Raw genomic sequence first — 22,699 nt, forward strand, 5'->3', positions numbered from 1 at the left:
TTAACCCTACATTCCATACCACATAATTACAATCCTAAAAATGAAAAAACATATATTTCTACTTCACTCCATACCACATAAGTCCACATCACATAATAACATTCCACACAACTTAATAGCACTCCAAACCACATAATTACACTCCACACAACAAAATATAAGTATACATAATTCCACTTCAACCTATATAATTATACGTCACACAACATATTTACACTCAACTTTAAAACACAGAATTACCCTCCACAAAATACAACTCTGCAACATGCTACATAATTCCACTCCGCACAATTATACACCACACCATGCCACATAATTCCACACGTCTCACAATTCCACAATTCATCCCCACACAATTCATCACACATAATTACTCCACATAATACCACTCAGCACCACATAATTAACCTCCACATAATTATGCTCTCATCCATATTGCATAAATACACTCCACATAAATCCAGTCTGTCACGTAGCAACATTCCACATAACTACACTTCACACCATGCCTCATAATACCACTCAACATAATTTTCACCCAGCAGCGAACACTTCCACGTCACACATTTCAACTCTACACATTTCCATTCCACACCACATAATTCAACAACAAACTACATAATTCAAACCAACAACAGAATTACATAACACACCACATACATCCAATCTACACCACAAAATTCCACATCATGCTATAATATTTAACAGCACACCACATAAGTAAACTCCACTACATACTACTCCACAACGCAAAATACCATTCCAGATAATCTCATTCCAAGACACACAATCCCACTCCATGACACACAATCCCACTCCACATAATTCCAGTACACTCAATACCACACAATTACTATCCACATAATTACATTATTTCGCTACACAGATCCAATCCACACAATACAATTCCAAAACTAACAATTCCAATCCAAACCACATATGTCCACTTGACACCACACACATTCACTCCACTCCAAGCAGAAAACACATAGGTAAAATACACTGTCCTTTACAAAGTCAATAGCTCTAACTCTCACAAATGCGAGACCAATTGCATTGCAAATGCTTGTTTACCTTCCAATGCGACCGAGCAGATCCTGTTCATTTTTTTTATTATTATTTATTTTATGGAGTTTTATATAGCTCGAACTTGACCCGTATCGGGTATCATAGCGCTTTACATGAGCACCAGTTGCGTTACATGAGGACACATTCATATTTGTTAGGCACAGGTAGATTAAGTGATTTGCCCAGAATCACAGGATGTTCAGCGTCATTGTTGAAACTCGAACCCAGTTCCCCAGATTCGAGGTCGACCGCCCTAGCCGTTAGGCCAACTCCTCTCCCAAGTATGAGTCAGAATAGGCATAAGAAGGGCTAAGCAGAAGAGCTGAAGTATTTAGATGTAAAAGTAGTGGAAGGTAGGTTCAAGTAGGAGTATGCAGGAGTAAGAATGCAAGTAGGAGTAGGTAGGACTAAGTTAATGGTAATAAGGGCATTGGTAAATACGGTAGCAAAAGTAAGAATAGCAGTTAGAAGACGTAATAGGAGTAAGAGGAGAAATTAGTAAGAGCAGGAGGAAATAGGCGTAATAAATTGTAAGTGGAAGCAAGAGTATGTTGGAATAATAAAACGTAAGAGTGGGAACAAATATGAGGTGTAAGAGAAAGGTAAAATTAAGAGGTTACGTAGCACAGTAAGAGGAAGTATGCAACACATGAGTAGAAACAAAAATCAGCAGTAGGCATAAGTAGGAAAAGTTAGTAAATTAAGTGCAAGATTAATGAAAGTAAGATTGAAAGAGACCAAGATGAGAAAAGAAAGACGAAGACAGCAAATCCTTCCATATTCTTCTACGACTCCAGGGCTAACAAAGCGTGACATGCTTTTCATTTTATGTACACATCAGATGAAGAGCAAGGACCTTCCATTAAGCGCTATTGTAACACGCTTCAGTTGGTAACTTGCATACAGCTGAAATAGGTACAATTTATGTGTTTTATAGCTCTCACAAACAGCATAAGCGTGTTTCTTAGCACTATTTCAACAAAAGTTAACACTATGCCACTGGCAGAGGTGCAATTTGTTTTATTAATGGGTTGCACACAGACCGGTCTCTGTGACGTGCTGTTCGACGAAAAAGTGCAAGAAAAGACTTCTTAATACCACGTGAGCAGCACTTCAGAACTGTTTGGATAAAGCTTAGCCGATGCCCGGGAGCCGAATAGTGATTTTTGTGTGTCTCTGGCGCCCAGTAGCAGTGCGTTTACCCCGAGGGCCACATTTGGCATGTTCTGATTTGAACTCACCATTATAGAGAGAATGTAATACTAGGTCATTTATTGTCACATGCAACAAGGGTTGTCAATCCCGGCCCCCTTTCTCTGTAGTCCCCGGCACCTGTTTAGAGGTGGACAGGAAGGAGCCCTCTCTCCTTCCAGCACAGCAAGCAATACCACAGAACAGCGCCAAGACCAACACAAACGGCTCCCGGTAGCTCAGCTCATGTGCCCCGGTAGATGTGAGGCTGTGAGCTGATGAGTAAGAGGTTTTGTAGATGTGAGGCTGTGAGCTGATGAGTAAGAGGTTTAGGAGCAGGGTGAGGAGCTGGCAGCCTACACCAGGGTGGAGCAACAGCACCGAGGCGTCTACAGCAACAGGGGACGGGTCTCCTCAGCTCCGAAGTGTGAGGCCAGCACGTGGGAGCCATGCAGCGGCAGCCAATGCTTGTGAAGCAAGTAATCAAGCATTGGCAAAGGTAAAATAAAACCAAGCTAGTGCCAACTAACACGAAGGGTGGGACGGGGAATGGTAAAATTGGGGGCAGGAGGCAGGCCCGGCTCCAGGAATTTTTATTTGGGTGGGCCAAGGGTACATTCGGGTGGGCCACTGCTGGCCCAATTTATCGCTTATATATCTAGCCAGGCCTGCTTCTGGGCCCTCCTTTATCTCTCCTTACTCTTACAAGGCACAGTAAAACGCACTCTTTTCAAAGTCTCTTTCTAAATGTTATCACTCTCAAAAAGTGCTTTTCTTCCATGCAATGTCCCTTTGATGGGAAGAGGAAGTTTCTAAGGTGGGAGTATCAAGCAAGTGACACTACCCGGGCTTCCTCTGTGCGAGCCTTCAGGGAGAAACCCTCTTCATTACTACCTCCGCCTGACCCCTGACTCTGCAGCGCACTCTCTTACAGGCTTGATTATCCACTTTTCTACCACCCTTCTCCATCACACCTTATCTCACACCTGACCTTGGGCCCTAGCCCCATATCAGCTACCATTCAGTTCCACTTTCACTATTCCCAGTAAAAAACAATAGTAAAATCACCTTCAAACTTGAAACATTGACTATAGCAGTAAAAATAATTAGCATGCATGATAAAGTATGCTCCACAGTTGTCCTAATCACCTGACTGTTAATTAAATAAATGAAAACAGAAAGGCCATGACAGGGCCGGCTTTATTGCTGGTGCAAACGTCTTTTTGACCTCTTTTTTGACCTCTTTCTCTGTAGATAGCTTAACTACCACCCTCCAACAGTACCCTTCATCTCGCCATAGCCACTCCCCCTCATGGCCTCCTCCTCAGACTCCCTAACTACCACCCTCCACCAGAGTCCCCCATTTTTCTGTAGCTCCCCCACACCCCATGACCACCTCCTCAGATTCCCTCACTGCCACCCTCCACCAGCGCCCCTCATAGCTTCGTATTTCCCCCCACTCCATGACCTCCTCCTCGGATTCCCTGCCACCCTCCACCAGTGCCCCTCATCTCTCTGTAGTTCCCCCCATGACCCCCTCATCAGATTCCTTCACTGCCACCCTCCACTAGTGCCCCTCATCTCTCTATAGTTCCCCCACCCCATGACCTCCTCCTTGGCTTCCCTCACTGCCATCCTTCACTTGTGCCTCTCATTTCTCTGTAGCCCCCCCACCCCATGACCTCCTCCTCAGATTCCCTCACTGCTCCCTCAACCAGCGCCCCTCATCTCTCTGTAATTCCCCCCGAGCCCCATGACCTCCTCCTCGGATTACCTCACTGCCACCCTCCACCAGTGCCCCTCATCTCTCTGTAGTTCCCCCCCACCCCTGACCTCCTTCTCAGATTCCCTCACTGCCACCCTCCACCAGTGCCCCTCATTTCTCCATAATTCCCCCCACCCCCATAACCTCCTCCTCAGATTCCTTCACTGCCACCCTCCACCAGCACCCCTCATCTCTCCGTAGATCCCCCCACCCGTGACCTCTTTGGATTCCCTCACTGCCACCCCCCACTAGTGCCCCTCAGCTCTCTGTAGTTCCCCCACCTCATGACCTCCTCCTCCGCTTCCCTCACTGCCAACCTCCACTAGTGCCCCTCATTTCTACATAGCCCCCCCACCCCATGACCTCCTCCTCAGATTCCCTCACTGCTCCCTCCACCAGCGCCCCTCATCTCTGTGTAGTTCCCCCCCAACCCATGACCTCCTCCTCAGATTTCTTCACTGCCGCCCTCCACCAGTACCCCTCATCTCTCTGTAGTTCCCCTCCACCCTGTGACCTCCTCCTCGGATTCCCTCACTGCCACCCTCCACTAGTGCCCCTCATCTCTCTGCTGTTCCCCCCACCCCGTGACCACCTCCTCTGACTCCCTCACTGCCACCCTCCACCAGTGCTCCTCATCTCACTGTAGCTCCCCACCCCATTACCTCTTCCTCGTTTTCCCTCAATGCCACCCTCCACTAGTGCCCCTCATCTTTCCGCAGCTCCACCCCCACTCCAGGACCTCCTCCTCGGCTTCCCTCACTGCCACTCTCCACTAGTGCCCCTCATCTCTCTGTAGTTCCACCCACACCGTTGACCTCCTCCTCTGACTCCCTCACTGCCACCCTCCACCAGCGCCCCTCATCTCTCCGTAGCTCCCCACCCCATGACCTCTTCCTCGGATTCCCTCACTGCCACCCTCCACTTGTGCCCCTCATCTCTCCATTGCCCCTCTCTCATATCCATTCCATTTGTTGGACAGCGCTACTCATATGAGTGTAGGGTGTCACAGTACTTTACATAACAGCACGCATTATACAGAGACAATAAATCAGTCTATGGGGAATGTCACATAAGCCAATGAGGATTACAAGGTGTAGAAATCACGTCATCCATACCGGTGGGCAATATATTTTACGGGGGTTTGGACTGGAGAAGCACAAACTCAGGATTTAAAGAGTACTCCAGTGGTTGGGGGTCAGCTTTACTGATTAAAATGTATAACTGCCCAAACAAACTCTTTTTGGCAACATTAGAATAATGAAGGAATGGAGAAGTTTAAACTATATCACAATACAAAAAAGCGAAGTTTGTATGCAGCTCTTTAAAGACAGTTCATAGGTCACTGTCCCATGATAGGATAGTAACTTCTGAACTGCAAGTAACACAAGGATATCTGTGACAGAGGTAGTAACCCACTGAGCTATTCCCATAAAATTCAGTTTATCAGCACTTAAAAACTACCAACAGACAAATGGTTACTCTGCAGCAGGATCGTAAATCACCAGTTATCTGCACAGTTTTTATTGTAGTTGTACATCCGTGGCAGATTCACTGGGAGGGCCATGGCTCATGTTTGGGTGGGCCTGGCCCACCCGGCCCACCCCACCCTCTAGAACCGGGCCTGGCAGGAGGTAACATATCCTGCACTTGTTAGTGGTGTGAGACAAAGAAAAGGGTCAGCGACAGGAGGATATTTACAGCTGGGACTAATTAAAGTCCCAGATAACCTATCTGTAGAAATGTAAATGCTGCATTTTAAAACATATTAGGCATTTGTTATCAACCCACAACATAGCATGTTTTTGAAGGAGCACTCAATTAAAACTTCACAATTAAAACTGCTAGACTTACCGACAACGCTGCAGAATGTGATCTGTCCTGCTCTTTACAAGTCTCACCTCTCTCCCCGAAAGCCCCGGTGTTTCTGAAGAGTGCGGGCCCCATCCTTGTTCCGGCCGGGCTCTGACTGAAGAGAAACAATGTAACTTGTTACTTTGTTTCTCTTCAGTCCTGCCCTGGGTCAGCGCGAGGAGCTCTGAGCAGGCTGCAGACTGCACCTGCTTTTTACAGCAAGCATTTCTCTCCCAGCTCTTTACCGAAGAGCTGAGGGGGCCCCCTTCACCTACCGAAGACTGGGGGCCCCCCCGCACCGCGGGGGCTGCGGGGGCGTTTGTTACGCCCCTGGTTTAGAAGGAGAATCCCTCGACCTTCTAGAAGAAGTTGGAATGGTTATCGCAGCTAGAGAGTCCTGCAGCCAATTATGAAAGGCCTCGAGGCTCCCATCCAAATCCTGCGACAAGGACGGTCTTTTCGTCTTCAAAGCTCTTACAAAGTCAGCAGGATCGATTTTCTTAAAAGAGGGTTTATGAGAAACTATAGGCTTTGAGCACGGAGAGGCTACTTCCCATGAAAATGAGATTAAATAGTGATCAGACCAAGAAACCGGCAGAGGGGCCTTAATTTTGATGGGAAAGGTCAAAAAAATGGGATCAAGGATGTGGCCACCTTGGTGGGTCGGTTGACAGACCCATTGCGAAAACTGCGCTACCTGGCAGATCTCAAGAAGCTCCACCGTATCCCTTAGATCCCCTTGATCCAGATGAATATTGAGGTCTCCAAGAATTAGGTAGTGGGAGAACCGAAGTGCCCGCGATGAGACAGCCTCATCACAAGCCTGGAGGAAGGATTTGGCCATGCCTGGTGGGCGATTGATCAGAGACCCACCCATCGTAAAATGAGCTGAAAAATGAATACTGAAGTCCAGGGCTTCACAACCGCCCCACTGGCAAAGCTCACATTTGCCCAACTCCCACCTATCCTTAAAAACAACAGCCACCCCCCCTCCTCTCCCGACAGGGCGATCTAATCTACAAATTTTATAACCTGCAGGGATAGCCATAGACACTATCGGATCAGAGGAACCATCCAGCCAAGTTTCAGTAATAAATAGAAGGTCCAACGAATTATCTTCTAATAAATCAAAAACCTCCAAATAGTGCTTCCTCAGTGAACGCACATTTAACAATGCTGCTGAGATGGCAGGAGCTTTAGACGCTGGGGTAGATTCCAAACAAAGATGAAATCCACAGACCCCACACTCATAATTTTGCATTCCCCGTAAATTGGGATACTTCTGAATGTCACAACACGCGCCCCTCAGCCCTTTCAGTGACTCACTCGAAAAACGTCGACGATCCCCAGCGCGCCTCATTTGCGGAGCAGCAAAACTGGCCCCGGCCGCCGACAAGACGCTGACAGGCGCAGACGGGCGCGCCTTTGGCGCGACTTCGGCGCGAACGCGCACAGTGCATTGAAATACCTTCGGTGTCCAAAGAACTAGAGCACACCCGCCAAACAGAATGGCGCCTCTGTTCTGGCACACCGGAAGTGAGTACAAAAAGCGGAGATACGAGCAAATTAAAATTTCCCCCAAAATCGTGTTAAAAACATACCATGTGCAAAACAACGCTATGAGCAAGTTTTAAAATGACCCCCACACAATTAAATACAGATAGCAGCAAGAAAGAGCAGCGTTTTTTAGCTAGAGCAGGTAAGAGAAATGTCAGCCCCTAAGCACCTGTGAACGCGCAGCGTGCATTGAAATACCTTCGGTGGCCAAAGAGCTAGAGCGCGCCCGCCAAAACAAAATGGCGCCTCTGTTCTGGCACACCGGAAGTGAGTACAAAAAGCATAGATATGAGCAAATTAAAATTTCCCCCGGGATCGTGTTAAAAACATACCATGTGCAAAACAACGCTATGAGCAAGTTTTAAAATGACCCCCACACAATTATATACAGATAGCAGCAAGAAAGAGCAGCGTTTTTAGCTAGAGCAGGTAAGAGAAATGTCAGCCCCCATACGCAATGTCGGTGTACGCACCGTACATACGCAATGTTGTTGTACGCACCAATGTTGTTGTACGCACTGTACATACGCAATGTTGGTGTACGCACCGTACATACGCAATGTTGTTGTACGCACCAATGTTGTTGTACGCACCGTACATACGAAATGTCGGTGTACGCACCGTACAAACGCAATGTCGGTGTACGCACCGTACATACACAACGCATGGGGGCGTGTGCCTGTACGAGTCGTACCCCTGTACCGTACTGAACCACGGACACTGTAAAATAGCACAAGGATGGTCTATTGAACTCGCACAATACCACAAAACACGTCTGCAGTGCACAAAAAATGGAAATGACTGACCTGGCCATATCCAAACAGGCAAACAGAGGGGCAAACTCACAACCACCCCTTATAACACACCCACCAAAAATAAAAACAGAGGCCCACCCACAAATCGACCAATAAAAAGGGACCACACACACAAACCATGAGCCTTTGCAACAGACTCAGTGCAGCTAGAGAGCACACACCAACAACTGCACCCATCCACCTTAACATATACACCTTCACACAACCACCTTCACACATACCCCCTCTTCACATTCAGACCCACACCTTCACATTCAGACCCACACACCCACAACCATCCACACCCTCACCCCACACCATCCCCATAGACAAGAATCCAAAGTTCACAAGGGAGGAGCTGGAGACCCTTGTCAATGAAGTCATCAGAGTCGAGCCACAGCTGTTTGGAACATTGGTCATACAGACCAGCATAGCCGAAAAATCACGCCTGTGGCAGAGGATCGTCGATAGGGTGAATGCTGTTGCACCCATCAGAAGGACCAGGACTGAATGCCAAGCCAGGTGGTACGATCTGCAGAGGGCGGTCAAGCGAAAAATGAATGACGACTACGCCCAGAGCAACATCACTGGAGGGGGTGGGCCCCGCAGACCAGTACATTTCCATCCCTGGGAGGAGAAGGTGATGGCCCTGCTTCCGCCGGAGGGAGTACATGGACTTCAAGGAGTTCCAGAGCCTGGTGAGTACACAAACAACTTATGTAACATGGGGGTAATGGCATCCACACCCCAACTACACCACATGCACGCAACTACCCCCAAGCCCTCACCGGCCAGAACCACAGTCAAAAACAACGCTAATGCCAATAACATGTGTATGTCCCATTGAGAAAGCAAGGCCATGCTATGTCCCATGCTACACGAAGCACCAACCCAAGATTGGATGTCCGGTATGCTGGGAGGGTGGGTGTCACAAAACGCATTGTTGAACTCCAAATCAGACACAATTTCCCTCATCCCATATGGGCCAGGTACATACCCATGCACCATGCGCAATGCACAGGGATTGGGAGAGTACTGACAAAATAGCTCACACTTGGCCCGGGTGTAGGCAGCACAAGGCCCTTCTGTGACCAGTGCAAACACAAACACCAAGACAACAACGTCAGATATCTAGGACAGGAACTCACACTCACTGTCATGGCAGCATGCTCCATGGGGGGACAGCTACATCACCTGGGAGCCCCAGTACCAAATCACACTACACCCACCAGCAGGCCCTCTCACACACACCCCTTACACAAGCAGACACCCCCAGGACAGGCAATGGATTTACCCACTGTCACAATGGACATGTAACACAACAAGACCAATACATAGCCGAAGAAGCATCCAAGCCACAAATCTACATGTCAAAGACTCAGGAGCACATATCAACCTGTCCCCCGCAACATACCCATCCACAAGTGAACATTGAGGAGAATGCTAGGCACATACAACTACCTGGAGGAACAGTGCCAACTTGAATGTGTATGAAACATGGATGTTGCATGAAACAGCATGAACATTGTCTGTCTCTCACACACAGGGCAACGTGATGAATCTCCCCACAACAATGGGGGTGAAGAATCACAGTCCCAGGCTCGGGAGGAACCTGATCCCACCGGCAGCGACGCCTCTCAACACTCAGCGGATGACCCCGACCGACCTGGACCCTCTGGTGTCCAAGCCCCTGCAGCACCTGGTTCAGGAACATCTGTGCCAAACACCACCCCCATTCCTGCCACATCCCAGGAGACACCGAGGAACCCTGCCCGCAGTGAACAACTGAGCCATTCTGACCAGGAGGGACAAGGTGCGCCGGGCACCCAGGAGGAGGCAGACAACACCGCCACTGCCATCCCTCAGGGGTCCCGTAGACCCGATGTGCCCACAACGGCAGCCCAGGCTCGTGTGGGCAGGGGTGGTGGGAGTGTAGGCAGGCGGAGGTGAGAACCTGACCAGCCAGCTGAAGGGACCGGTATGTCACACATAGAGGACATCATGGACGCATACCGGCGTGACACCTGGCAGTTCATCCAGGTAATGGTAACCCTCACAGAGATGGAGAACCAGCAGGCCGAGCTCTACGCCAGTCAACAAGAACACCGAGGACGGATGGAGGCAAGACTGGTTGAGCTCCTGGCGGTGCAAAGGGACATAAGCCATTCACTCCGTTGGATCGCCAACAACATGGGCAACCCTCCCTGTGCCACCAGGCGAAGACCACCACCAGCCACAGGGAGGGAGGAGGAGGAGGATTCGTCCGACGGAGCGTCCCAAGCATCGTCAAGGCCTGCATCTGAGGGTCTCCAGAGGAAGGTGGGTCATCCACGGAAAAGACCGTGAGAGGCAGCGGACCATCCACATCTCCCAGGTCACCTGGCCTGGCACCTGGCCTCCATGTGCGACAGCATCACCTCATTGACTGACATCATTTGCCACATGGACTTGCTGGTCACAGTCTGACCAATGATGCCAAACACTGTGGCCTGGACTCTGCTCGTTTGTGACTGCATTGTTCCGGACGCCGTGTCAGAGACGTTGCTCTATCCGTGCGCAACGCCCGCCGATTAACTGAGCTTATTATCGATTCTCGGCTGCCTGTTACCAGCTTCACGTATCCATCGTGGAATCTGGTCGATTCCGTGCAGTATCTCTTCTTCTGCACGGAATACAAAGATACACATCATTAGTGTTTTTTGAATATAGCGGCGAACTGAAAAACACCAGGTTTCTTCGCTGCAGCACTTCCTGTCCGCATCGATTTTCTTTAATTCGTGGAATGTAGACTATCTGACGTTACTATACTCTTCCGGATTTGTATTTCTTTCTGCCTGCAAATTGGTGAAATCATTTCAAATCATCACAAATCTTGCTAAAGTCACCTCCTGGATTTTTTGTTACGTCCATCAATTCAGGTCCCGTTCTTGATTTGTGTGGTTGTGTTTCTCGCCCTGAAGAAGGTGGTTCTCCGCTCCTCGGAGCGGTCTCACCGAAACGCGCGTCGGCGTTTGTCCCAGGAGCCCCGCCCCCTTGACTGTTAAGCTTGGACTTAATATTCAGATTCATCGTCTTCCCTTGAAATTTTTATTCCATCTATTATTTCCATACTTATTTGTGTCTTTGAGTATCTTTGTGAAGACCTCCCTGAGGGCTGGGTCCTTGGTTTTTTCCACTTATTCAGTTGTTGCATTAATAGCACATTTATATATACCTCGATGTATGTGTGTGATTGGGTGTGAATGAAGGTGTATATGAGTAGAATTTGCTTCCTTTCAGTGGGAACCTGTGTGTGTATTTTGATATCTGCTACTTTGTATTTGTATCCGTTTTGTTTCCCTGTATCTATTTTATTAAATAACCGTTATTGTATCATATTTATCCGCAACATACATTTAAAGTAATGAAATAAATGTTTGCATATTATTACTGATTTTTTGTTCTTTTCTCCTTGTGTCTCTAACTGGCATCTAAAAATATTTGTTGATACTGTGTACCTCCTTGATATATAGGGTAGAGTTCTCCTTTGTTTGTTCTGAATTAATTTCCCCATCGTCTCTACCTCTATTTTTGCCTTTTTGGGGGCCCCTCTTCGTTGATTGGCTGGACTCTGATGACTTCAAAGGCCAAGGATCCCACCTCCCCCTGTGAACTTTGGATTCTATGGTCCCTGTATTGCACCTTTTTCTGTGCACAAATCACGCCCCAGACCTATAATAAAAAAAATTATAATTGTAATTTTATGTTGCAGTCATTTAGCATGAGTCCAACACATACGTGTGGGGATATGTCAAAGTATGCCTGAGTGTGGAACTAACTCCAGCCATCCATACACTTGGATCTGAGTCCGGTCGAGGACACACATGGGTCACAATGTACCACCAAATACAGACATGGAGCCCAATACTCACCTGTGATGGCCTCAAGCTGCTGAGGGGGGGCTTGCAATACTGCTCAGACAGACCAATTTGGAAGAGTATCATGAAGGTGTAGAGGTCATGGGTCATGTTGAGGTCCCAGGTCTATTTGGCGAGGTGGGAGAACTATCTCCTGCATGCAGTTTTTATGTGGATGTGATGAATGGTGGCCAGGGCAAGGTGGGCTTCACGGAGTTGGGCCAACGGGGTGTTGGATGACAGACGTCCAAGGTCGGTTTTGGGTCTGGGTTTGTGGACTGCCTCCTGAGTGTGGTTGATGAGTCTGAAGGTGATCCTGCAGCAGACAGTGAGCCATTGTAGCAATCTCAGGTGGACGGTGATGTGGCTGGGGCGGGGGATGTTGAAGATGACGTGTGCAGATGCACCCTGGATGGGGACAAGTTCTCATGCAGTTTTGTTGTAGTTCCTCCGTAGAGGGCGGTGCTGTAGTTGACCCGGCTGGTGTCATGGACCTGGGGGACAGTCTGTCTTGCCTTGGAGTGGATCTATCTGTGGATCATTTGCAGAATGCGGAGGGTGTTGCAGCATGAGGTACAGATGGTGTTGAGCTGCATGTAATTGTGAGCGATGAGTCCATGATGAACACCAGCTTGCGTGCGTGGCCACTTGGTGCTGTTGCGGTGCCCAGGCCGGTGGGACACAAGGAGTTGACCCAGCTGTAAGGGGACAATCCTCAGATGATGACCTCAGTCCTGTCCAAGTCCAGCCTCAGGTGGCTGATGTACAGCCATTCGTCAACGGATCTAATGCCTTCTTGAAGGTTGAATCTGGCAATGGCTGGGTCTTTGGTGAGGTTGAGGAGCAGCTGGGTATCACTGGCATTCAAGATGATGATGAGGTCGTGTGCGCATGTGATGGTAGAGAGGGGGGTCATGGAGACATTGATGATCGTCACGCTGAGAGATGAGCCCTGGGGCATGTGCCAGATGACCCCAGTGTACTACATGCTGCAGGGTGGAGGCCGACTCCCTGGGCCTTGCTGGTGAGCTACTTGTTGATTTAATCCTGGGCCCTCCTCTGGATACCAGGGTTGGAGATGTGTGAGCTGACAGTGTGGTAGCACATGGTGTAGGATGCCGTTGAGAGGTCAAGGGGGGTGGGCTCACCATTGTTGAGCAGGGCAAAGTTGTCGTTGGTGGTGGCAATGATGACGGTTGCAGTGGTGTGATTACTGTGGAAGATGGTCTGGTGCCGGTTGCCTGGAGCTGTTTGCATGGAGGAAGTTTGTCAGTTGCTCGTTGAGTGTCTTCCTGATGACATTTTCTGGGTAGGGAAGCAGGGTGATGTACCAGGAGATCCTGCGGTACTGCTGTCCGTTGTTTAAGAAGGGCCTGGGTCTCTGCATGCCTCCAGCTCCCATGGAATGTGGCAAACTCAAAGGAGACATTCATGACGTGCTGGACGTGGGCTTCAAGGATGGGGAATGATGTGGTTGAGATGTTGTGTGGGAAGGGGCCTGATGGAGAGCCAGAGTGGATGGTGCACATGAGCCAGGTGATGTATTTGTTGCTGACGGGAGTCCAGAACCTGAGGGGGGTTTGTCCTGCGGATAATAGTGCTGTCTGCCTCTGTGTGCCAAGGCTGTTGTGTATGGCCATGAGCTTGCAGTGGTAGAAAGTTGCAAGGGATGTGATCTACCTTGCAAGGATGGAGATCTGCTGTCAGTTCACTCACAATGCTGATGAGCTCCTTGATGTCGTGTGTATGGGTGTCTCGGCACTATCTGAAGTATCTCCACTTGTCCTTGCTGATGATATGGTGATGGCTGTGTGTGGCGTTTTCCAGGGCTGTAAGGTTAATGATGGTTCTTTCTGTTGCAAGGTTTGCACAAGAGTCCGGCTAGATCTGTATGAGTCCAGTAGGTCTGCCTTGTCCCAGGTGGCTTAACTGTTGTTGTGCTTCACAGGAAAGTCCGTCAATGTGGCAAGATTGTTGGATCAGTTGCTGAGCCAGTGTATGAGGTTGCAGGGTGTGGCGGTGGTGTTGGTTTGAGTGTCCCACACAGCTTGTCTGTGTTGACTTACATCAAGCATCTTTGGGGGATTGGTAGCGGGGTGTGTGGCAGTGTGTTGCTTGTCGGAGACGTGGATTCAAATGTTGATGGACCAATGATGGATGGTGGTGTGGTTCTCCTCCAACAAGAAGTTACTGGCCCCCAGCCACATGTAGCCTGTGGAGGTGAGGGCGTGCGTGCAGATGTACGTGTTGATGGCTTAGCGGAATTGTGGATGTAGGCCTGGAGATCTGTAGATGAGTGTTACTCTTAGGGTTGCCAGGGGGTTGGTGCAAAACCGGATTTATGACTCTGAGGGTGTACTTGGGAATAAATTGCAATTCATCCTCCGGGATTGTTGGTGCCGTCCCTGCGGGTGATCTTGTATCTGTCATTAGATGGCAATGAAGAAGTCGTGTGCTGAGGATGCTTCTGTCCAGGTTACTGTCATGAAGGTGATGTGTGGGGCTGTTGTGTTGAGGAGGTAACAGAGTCCAATGGCGTGCTGGTGGAAGGAGCGGGTGTGGAGTAGTAGGCACATGACCTGGCTGCTCTGACAGGGTCTGGTAGGCTGGGCAGCGCTGTGTAGGCAGTTGGAGTTGCACACTCAGCATGCGAAGGTGTCGTGTGTGCGCTTAGGGGTTGCCTGATAGCAGGCGGTTGATTGTCTGGAGGACATTGCTTGGAGCTTGGCTGCAGCATGAGCCTGTTGTGTGACGTGGGTCATGCAAAGACCAGAGGGTCGTGCACTGTGCACGTTGCACACGCAAACGGGCCTGCCTTTGGCACGGCGTTGGCGCAACAGTGGCACAGAAAAGCTGCTGGCTGCATTTAGAATGGGTGGAGGGGGAAGGGAGGAGCATTTTGGAGGTGTGTGGGTTGCAGAATCAGGGCACTCGGTGGGGCGGTGCCGCAGGTGAGGCAGCAGCAGGCGGAAGGGGTGAGAAATTAGGCAAAAAGTAGCACACAAAGACAAGGAGGTCAGAAAGGCACAGTGCAACAGGTGTATGTAAAGGAAGGCGTGTCAGGTTACTCATGGGTCACTCTGAGAAAATGTATGAACAATCACCAGAAATGACGGCCACAGGATCAGGCAACAAAATGCGGAGCTGCGCACAGGAGACACACCTTCAGCAGGCGTTCACGTCCCGTTGTGGGGAGCAATCTGCACAAATACATACACAACCAGGTACTTCATGCACAATAGATATTATTAGCCAGGAAGAACTGCATGCATGTTGCCGAAGTACACATACACACATATGCTCAAACCTTTAACAATTATGCCATAGATGACGCATGCAAACTGGCAAGAGATCTGCAGTGACAGAGATGAGGCACTTTGGATTGTGCTGAACACCTTTATTCCACAAACACACACAAAGGGAAATGCATCCATATGAACAGACTCACAGGTCAGTTGACAGAACATGTGGGACATACGCTGGACCCCCCCTTCACAACACGGATGATGTAAATCCCAATGAACTGGCACACAAGTTAAGGGGATGAGCCAAACACATCCTGCTGCACACGGAGAGGCTGCAATTCTCCATAGAGCCTGTTGTTGTGATGTCCCACACTATGTCCACCCGTAGCATCCACAATGTTTCAGAGGCAAGGTTTACACACATTGATGCCTTCATCAGACTCCACACTCCACTACAGATGACTGAAAAGAAGGGTGACTATCATGTCATGGGAGTGATGCTACATGTGATATTCTCCATGGTGAGAAGACATGTATGCATGGTACCACAACATGCACAGAAGCAGGCCCACACATTCCCAACCCGTACCACCTCCAAAAAGCCTTGCTGAAATCCTTACCCAAACTGACATTTCCACATGTCCGTGCATGGTACGTTGATTCAGCACACGTTGCAATCCTCATGAGGAATAGCAGGAGGACAACGATGACACGAGCAGACAACAGGCGCAAAAACCTGGGAATGACAGACACACAAGAAGTCACCTACAACAATTCTCACCGCACACATGGTCATTTACGAAACATGAACAATGTTGGACACATGCAAATTACAAAGACAGTCTCTCTGCAAAACTGTGTGGCATGACATCATCACTCGAGTGACACATCAGAACACACATTAAAAGTCACTTTGCATTCAGTCAGCTGGACATACACATTGCAACACATGCCACTCAATGCTACAAGCTTGCACACTAATACCCAGTGACTCACCATTATGAGAAGAATTTGCGTATGAGCTGACTCCGGATATCATCCTCCTCCTCCTCATCACTAGCCTCGTGACCAAGCCCTTGATCCTCCACGGGTGGATGTTCCTGCTCAGCCGGATCCAGGATGAGTGGCACTGCATTCTAAACTGCCATGTTGTGCAGCATGCAGCACACGAGGACGATTTGGCAGACATTCTCCGGTGCATATGGGAGGGACCCGCCTGTTTTGTCAAGGCACCGGAATCGGCTCTTCAGGAGTCCAAACGTCCTCTCAATCACTCGCCTGGTCTGCACGTGTGCATTGTTGTACCGGTGATCTGCAGCTGTTCTTGGGTTGTGGAGAGGTGTCAGCAGCCATGGCATGTTGGGATATGCAGAGTCCCCTACATGGAAACATCATGTAAATAAGAGGGTGAGGAGATGCCGTAAGAGCCAAAGATACAGCAACACACAGGACAAACAGAGTATACCCACCAACAAGACATGCTCGTTCGTTGTGCAGCCACAGCATCATTTGTGGCACCCTGCTATGCCTCATGATGTAGGCATTGTGTGCTGATCCTGGAAAACTTGCACAGACATGGGAAATCAGCATGTTAGCAAGACACACCACAAGGTCATTTATTGACTGGTAATGTTTTCTATTGCGATAGGCTTGCTCCTGTGCCTGTGGTGGTACCAAAGCCACATGTGTCTCATCAATGGACCCAATTACATGGGGCATCCCTCCCAGGGCATAGAAATCACCCTTGACATCTGTCAACTCCTCAGGAGTAGGAAATTTGATGAATTCATCAGGGTGCTCCAAAATGTCTGTGACATCCCACCAACATCAGCTATGGTCAATTGAAACGTACCTGTGGCAAAAAAATGTAGGGCTGCCATCACCTTCATCTTGGGGGTCAGCGCAGTAGGATACCTGTGTCGCGGTTGGAGGTGTGGTGCTAGCTTGAGTGTCAAGTCCTCAATCAACTGGCGAGTGAATCTGTAACGGCGGATGCAGGCACGTACCCTCATGGCAGCCAAGTCTGGCATTGGTCTTGGGACAGGCGGTGCCCCGCAAGATATTGTATGGAAGAATGAAGATTGAGAGTCGGGCAACATCAATGTCAATGAACATAGCACATGGTACACTGCTAATACACATCAGGTAACCATGGAGTCGGGTGTGTGCAATACATCTAGGGCACATATGCCAGCTTGCTGGCACTCCTACAAAAAGCCAGATACACCTGTTGATTGTCAAGTCTACATGACATGGCCTGAAATGAGCTGGGGGCCAGTCTGAGTGAACAGCCAGAGATATCACCGGAGTGACACACAACCACATAGCTGCATTGGAAGGATGTCATCTTATCCAGACAGCTGACTGCAAGGCACACGCACAGGTCACATGGAATGTCAAATGTACATATCAAACACATTGCGATGAAGAGGTACACGTGACAACAGAAAAACACAGCCATTGAGACAACGCAGACATGTATGCCTGGGAAAATATGATGTCCAATGCACACAGACCCTACAGCCGTGGGAATCCACATGTGGCATGGTGTGCGTAGATGTGTGCCATGCCCATCTCCACACAGACCCATGTTGGATGCACCAACAGCAGATGCAGTTGACGGAACACTGACAGCAAGCTCATTGGGAACACATGACACATACCTAACATAGTCACAAAGGGGCACGCTGATCGTGACATGTCAGTTGATAGAGTGTCCCTGGCATCAGGAGACAGGTGCGGGTGTTGATGACTGTGCCATCCCACTGCTGCTGTACATGACACAGTTGGACTACAGACACACATGTGGCAAGTGTCAAGGTGATGTGTGCCACATAGTGCCCCATCACACATGACATGTGTCCACAGGTCATCACACATCAATTGTGCAACTAGATGAGATGACCTGGGCAATATCACTGGCTGCCACACCTAGGGCCTGCACATGAAAGTATGCAATGATAAGTACTTGATGGATGTCCATGTGCGACTCGTAGCCCTCCATTCCTGGCATGTGTACGCCTGTATTACCATTGTAAGTGTGTGAAATGCACCGTACAACTAGTGCCGTAGTGGTACGTGTGAAACGCACTGTACAACTAGTGCGTACCTGTACGTGTGAAATGCACAGTACAACTAGTGCGTACCTGTACGTGTGAAACGCACTGTACAACTAGTGCATACCTGTACTTGTGAAACGCACTGTACAACTAGTGCCATAGGGGTACGTGTGAAACGCACTGTACAACTAGTGCGTACCTGTACGTGTGAAACGCACCGTACAACTAGTGGGTACCTGTATGTGTGAAACGCACTGTACAACTAGTGCACACCTGTACAACACACTGTACAACTAGTGCATACCTGTACGTGTGAAACACACTGTACAACTAGTGCCGTAGGGGTACGTGTGAAACGCACTGTACAATTAGTGCGTACCTGTATGTGTGAAACGCACTGTACAACTAGTGCATACCTTTACCTGTGAAACGCACTGTACAACTAGTGCCGTAGGGGTACGTGTGAAACGCACCGTACACCCGCAATCATTGCGTGTGTACGCTTCGTTTCACCATTGTACTGGTGCTGTAGGGGTACGTGCGGGGGGTACGTGTGAAACGCATCGTACACCAGCATCATCATCCGCAACAGAGGGAGACACCTGCACGGACCTGGAGGAGGGACCCAGCAACAGTGCCACCAGTGCTGTAGAGTCAGAAGGAGCCAGTGGCACGGAGGGCGAGGGGAGTCAGTCGGAGGACCTGTCTGGAGGCGATACCAGCTACAACGCCCACGGGTCCGACGCTGACCTCCTCGAGGAGGCGGAGGCTGCAACACCACCTGGCAGCATCCCCACATCTGTCCCCGCCTCCTCCGTTACAATCTCCGCCCTCCCAGTTGCTCCCGTCCCTTCTGTCCGTGCAGAGGCCCACCATGTCTCCTTCGGCCTAGGCACTGCACACCCTGCCCCTGTCACCCCTGCTGCCCTCAGTGAAGAGTCTGTGGACCTACTGCGGCAGTTGCAGGTTGGACAGGCATCGGTGCTGAATGTCCTCCATGGACACACTAAACTGCTCACAGGTGTGTAGGTGTGGTAATCTGATAATGATGTAAACCCCCCCCCCATATCTCTGTCCACTGCTGGGAGTCCTTTGCACCCACCCCTCATATTGCAGGCCACTGCTGGTAGTCATATGCACCCACCCCCATATTTCTGTCCACTTCTGGGAGTCCTCTGCACCCACCCCCATATCTCTGTCCACTGCTGGTATTCATCTGCACCCACCCCTATATGTGTGGCCACTGCTGGTATTCATCTGCAGCCACCCCCATATGGCTGGCCACTGCTGGGAATCCTCTGCACCCACCCACACACCCCCTTGGAGCAGTACACTGCTGGCCTGGACCTACACACACACCAATATGAAGGAAACATGCAGGGCCAGTCCGTAATCCCACATTCCTGGTGTGTGTACGCCTCATATCCCAAATGTACTGGTGCCGTAATGGGGTACGAGTGGAACGCACCGTACAACTGGTGCCGTAGGGGTATGTGTGAAATGCACCGTACAACTGGTGCTGTAGGGGTACGTGTGGAACGCACCGTACAACTGGTGCCATAGGGGTAACGTGTGGAACACACCGCACCCACGCATTCATTGCATGTGTACAGTCCGTATCACTGTTCTAATGGTGCCGTAGGGGTACGTGTGAAACGCACCGTACCCACGCAATCATTGCGTGTGTACGGTCCGTATTACTGTTCTAATGGTGCCGTAGGGGTACGTATGGAACGCACCATACCCACGCATTCATTGTGTGTGTACAGTCCGTATCACTATTCTAATGGTGCCGTAGGGGTACGTATGATCACTATTCGAATGGTGCCATAGGGGTACGTGTGCAACGCACTGTACATGTCCACTTACGTTGTTGCGGTACGCAGGGGTTGCTGGACAGGCCCCCCCAAGTGACCAGACCCTGGTGGTAATGTATGAGCTCCATATTATAGGTTTGGCTTTGGGTATGGGGTATCTTTCCTGCCCCTCACCAACACCCTGGCCCCTGGGTGTTGTTCTCACCTTCTGCGGCGTGTGCGTTGGGTCCGGTGCACCAGGTCGTAGGCCAAGAGGACCGGGATGACACGTACGATGGGGTTCATGGCGTGTACGTTGCATACCGGGGCTGCGTTGCGTAGCAGTTCGCATAGGACTCTGCTTTTCCGGCTGTGTTTGGCTTCCGTAAGAAAAGAGCCGTACGGAGTGCTGTAGGGACGAATAGTACTTGCTGGGCCGGAAACCGCTGCTTATATACGTCCGGACATCGGGTACTGTTCCGGATCAGAATCGTTGTTTTTTTTTAGCCGTATGGTCTTTTGTACAATTCGTACGGAAAAAGGCTTTCTGTACGAATCGTACTTCCTAGGTTGTAAGAAGAGTTTACCGGGTACGAGTCGTACAGAGAAAACGCTCCGTACAACGATTCGTACAGCCTTTTTCCAGGATCGGAATCGGCCGCCAAGTGTACTGGCGGTCATGAGAACCCCATCCGGGGAAAGGGAAAGTGGACAGAGAAGAGACTGCCTAGACTTTAATTTGTTCTCCTCACTCACTCTCTTCGTTCTTCAGAAAGCGCTTTTGTTTCTTGCGTGCACTCTCTCTCCTTTCTACTGCTTATTGGGAGATACTGTAATAGAAAACACACAATTACTACTTCTCAAGAAATCCCAGGACTCCTTAATATCTTTCTCCTTAGCTTCCTTACCCAACTAGTCTAAGGTTTTTGCTCCTCTTCTTTTGTCTTTAAATGTTATTTACATCTGCTTTCCTAAACCAAAAAACAAGTCTTAGTATATTCTTTATTTAGTTACCTCAAGACGTTAATTAATCATTACTTCTCTCTCTTACTTGTTATCTTCTGTGACAATCTTATTATTAATTTCTTCTACAAGCGGAAATACTTGCTGTTCGCCGTTGTCACTCAACAGGAAGACCCAGGACCAGCAGGTGCACGGTAAGTGATTACCTTTTAAATTCTTCTTTATTCTTTCAAGAAAAAACTGTGACTGGAAAGCTAAGTCCTACCTAACTAACCGCCGCTACGAAATGCACTACCTGCGCCTAAGCCTAGCATGAACAAACTACCCTGAACTCTCTCTAAACTAAGCTGCTTCAGAAGACCTCCATCCTCGGGGAAATCTGTTGGTGAAGTGCGCGGTTTGGAATTCAACCGCAGCGCTTCACACCTGGTCTAAACCTCGCACCCGGACCCAGGCGCGAGAAACTAGACTGGCAACCGACTGAGCATTCCTCCCTTTTGGGACTACTAGGCGGGTTGCCTTGTTTCGCGCTGTGATCACCAGTGACCTTCTTTGAGCGGGTGATCGTTTCTGAATAGTCTTCTTCTGGGCTGTAGTGGCACAATGAAGTCTTTGAACTTCTTTCTTTTCAACCCTGACAGTGTGTGAGGGTTAAATAACAAAAATGAGTTGCTTCCTTTCCTGCATCCAGCGGAGTACGCCGCATAGGATTCGCTTTGAGCTTCATGGTTCTGTGATTAATATTTACCCGGTGTTATTATGTTATGATTTCTTCTTTATTATTTATTTCCAACATTATTGCATTTTCCTTTTCTCCCTATTTCCTCTCTTCCTTCTGTCATTTCGATCAATTTTCATTTATGCTTTATTAATATGATTTTTAATTAGTATATAGGGCCTGATTCACAAAGGTAAACTTACACTTTTGTGTAAGTTTACAATTGCTGTAGTAACTTTGCTGCTGTTTTTTTATTCACAAACTACAAGAGTAATTTACTACTACTAAATTGACTAGTGGCAAAATTACAGTTTCTGAATACCAAAAGTACCAAAGTACTACATTATGTCTAAGTTTACACATGTTGTGGTAGCTTTACTACTAGTAAGTGTAAAAGTGTAAGTTTCACTTTGTTAATCACGCCCAAAGATTGGATCATTTTTTACAACTAATCCTATTTAAGACTTATTATAACTTTACTTCAAGGGCATCATTAGGATGGCGGGCGGACTTCATTCGCCTGCCATCCTTCCGTAGAATGGGACCGCCCGCCATTGGTGTGGGTTCCCGTTGGTGACATTAGGATGCGCCCGCCACACTGGCGGGCGCATCCTGCATTCTTGACATTGCGCGGAATGCATGTCGTGCTGTTCCGCGCGGTGCCTGCCATGTTGTGCATGGAACAGCAACCATGTGCACCCCCCACCCCAGAATCCCTGGGGGCCCGCTACGGGCCCCCAATGTCGAAGACACCACCACCAATTGGGCGGATTGCCTACCGGTGGTAAACCAGCAG

At 49.1% G+C, this 22,699-nt stretch overlaps 1 long non-coding RNA gene across 3 annotated transcripts in view; it reads right to left on the reverse strand.

Moving 5' to 3' along the window:
* LOC146788774 (uncharacterized) overlaps window positions 1–22,699 on the reverse strand; it is a 226,266-nt gene that overhangs the window by 38,037 nt on the left and 165,530 nt on the right. The window lies entirely within an intron of this gene.

This window comes from Triturus cristatus, chromosome 10 (assembly GCF_964204655.1).
Source record: "Triturus cristatus chromosome 10, aTriCri1.1, whole genome shotgun sequence".
NCBI classification, from domain to species: domain Eukaryota; kingdom Metazoa; phylum Chordata; class Amphibia; order Caudata; family Salamandridae; genus Triturus; species Triturus cristatus.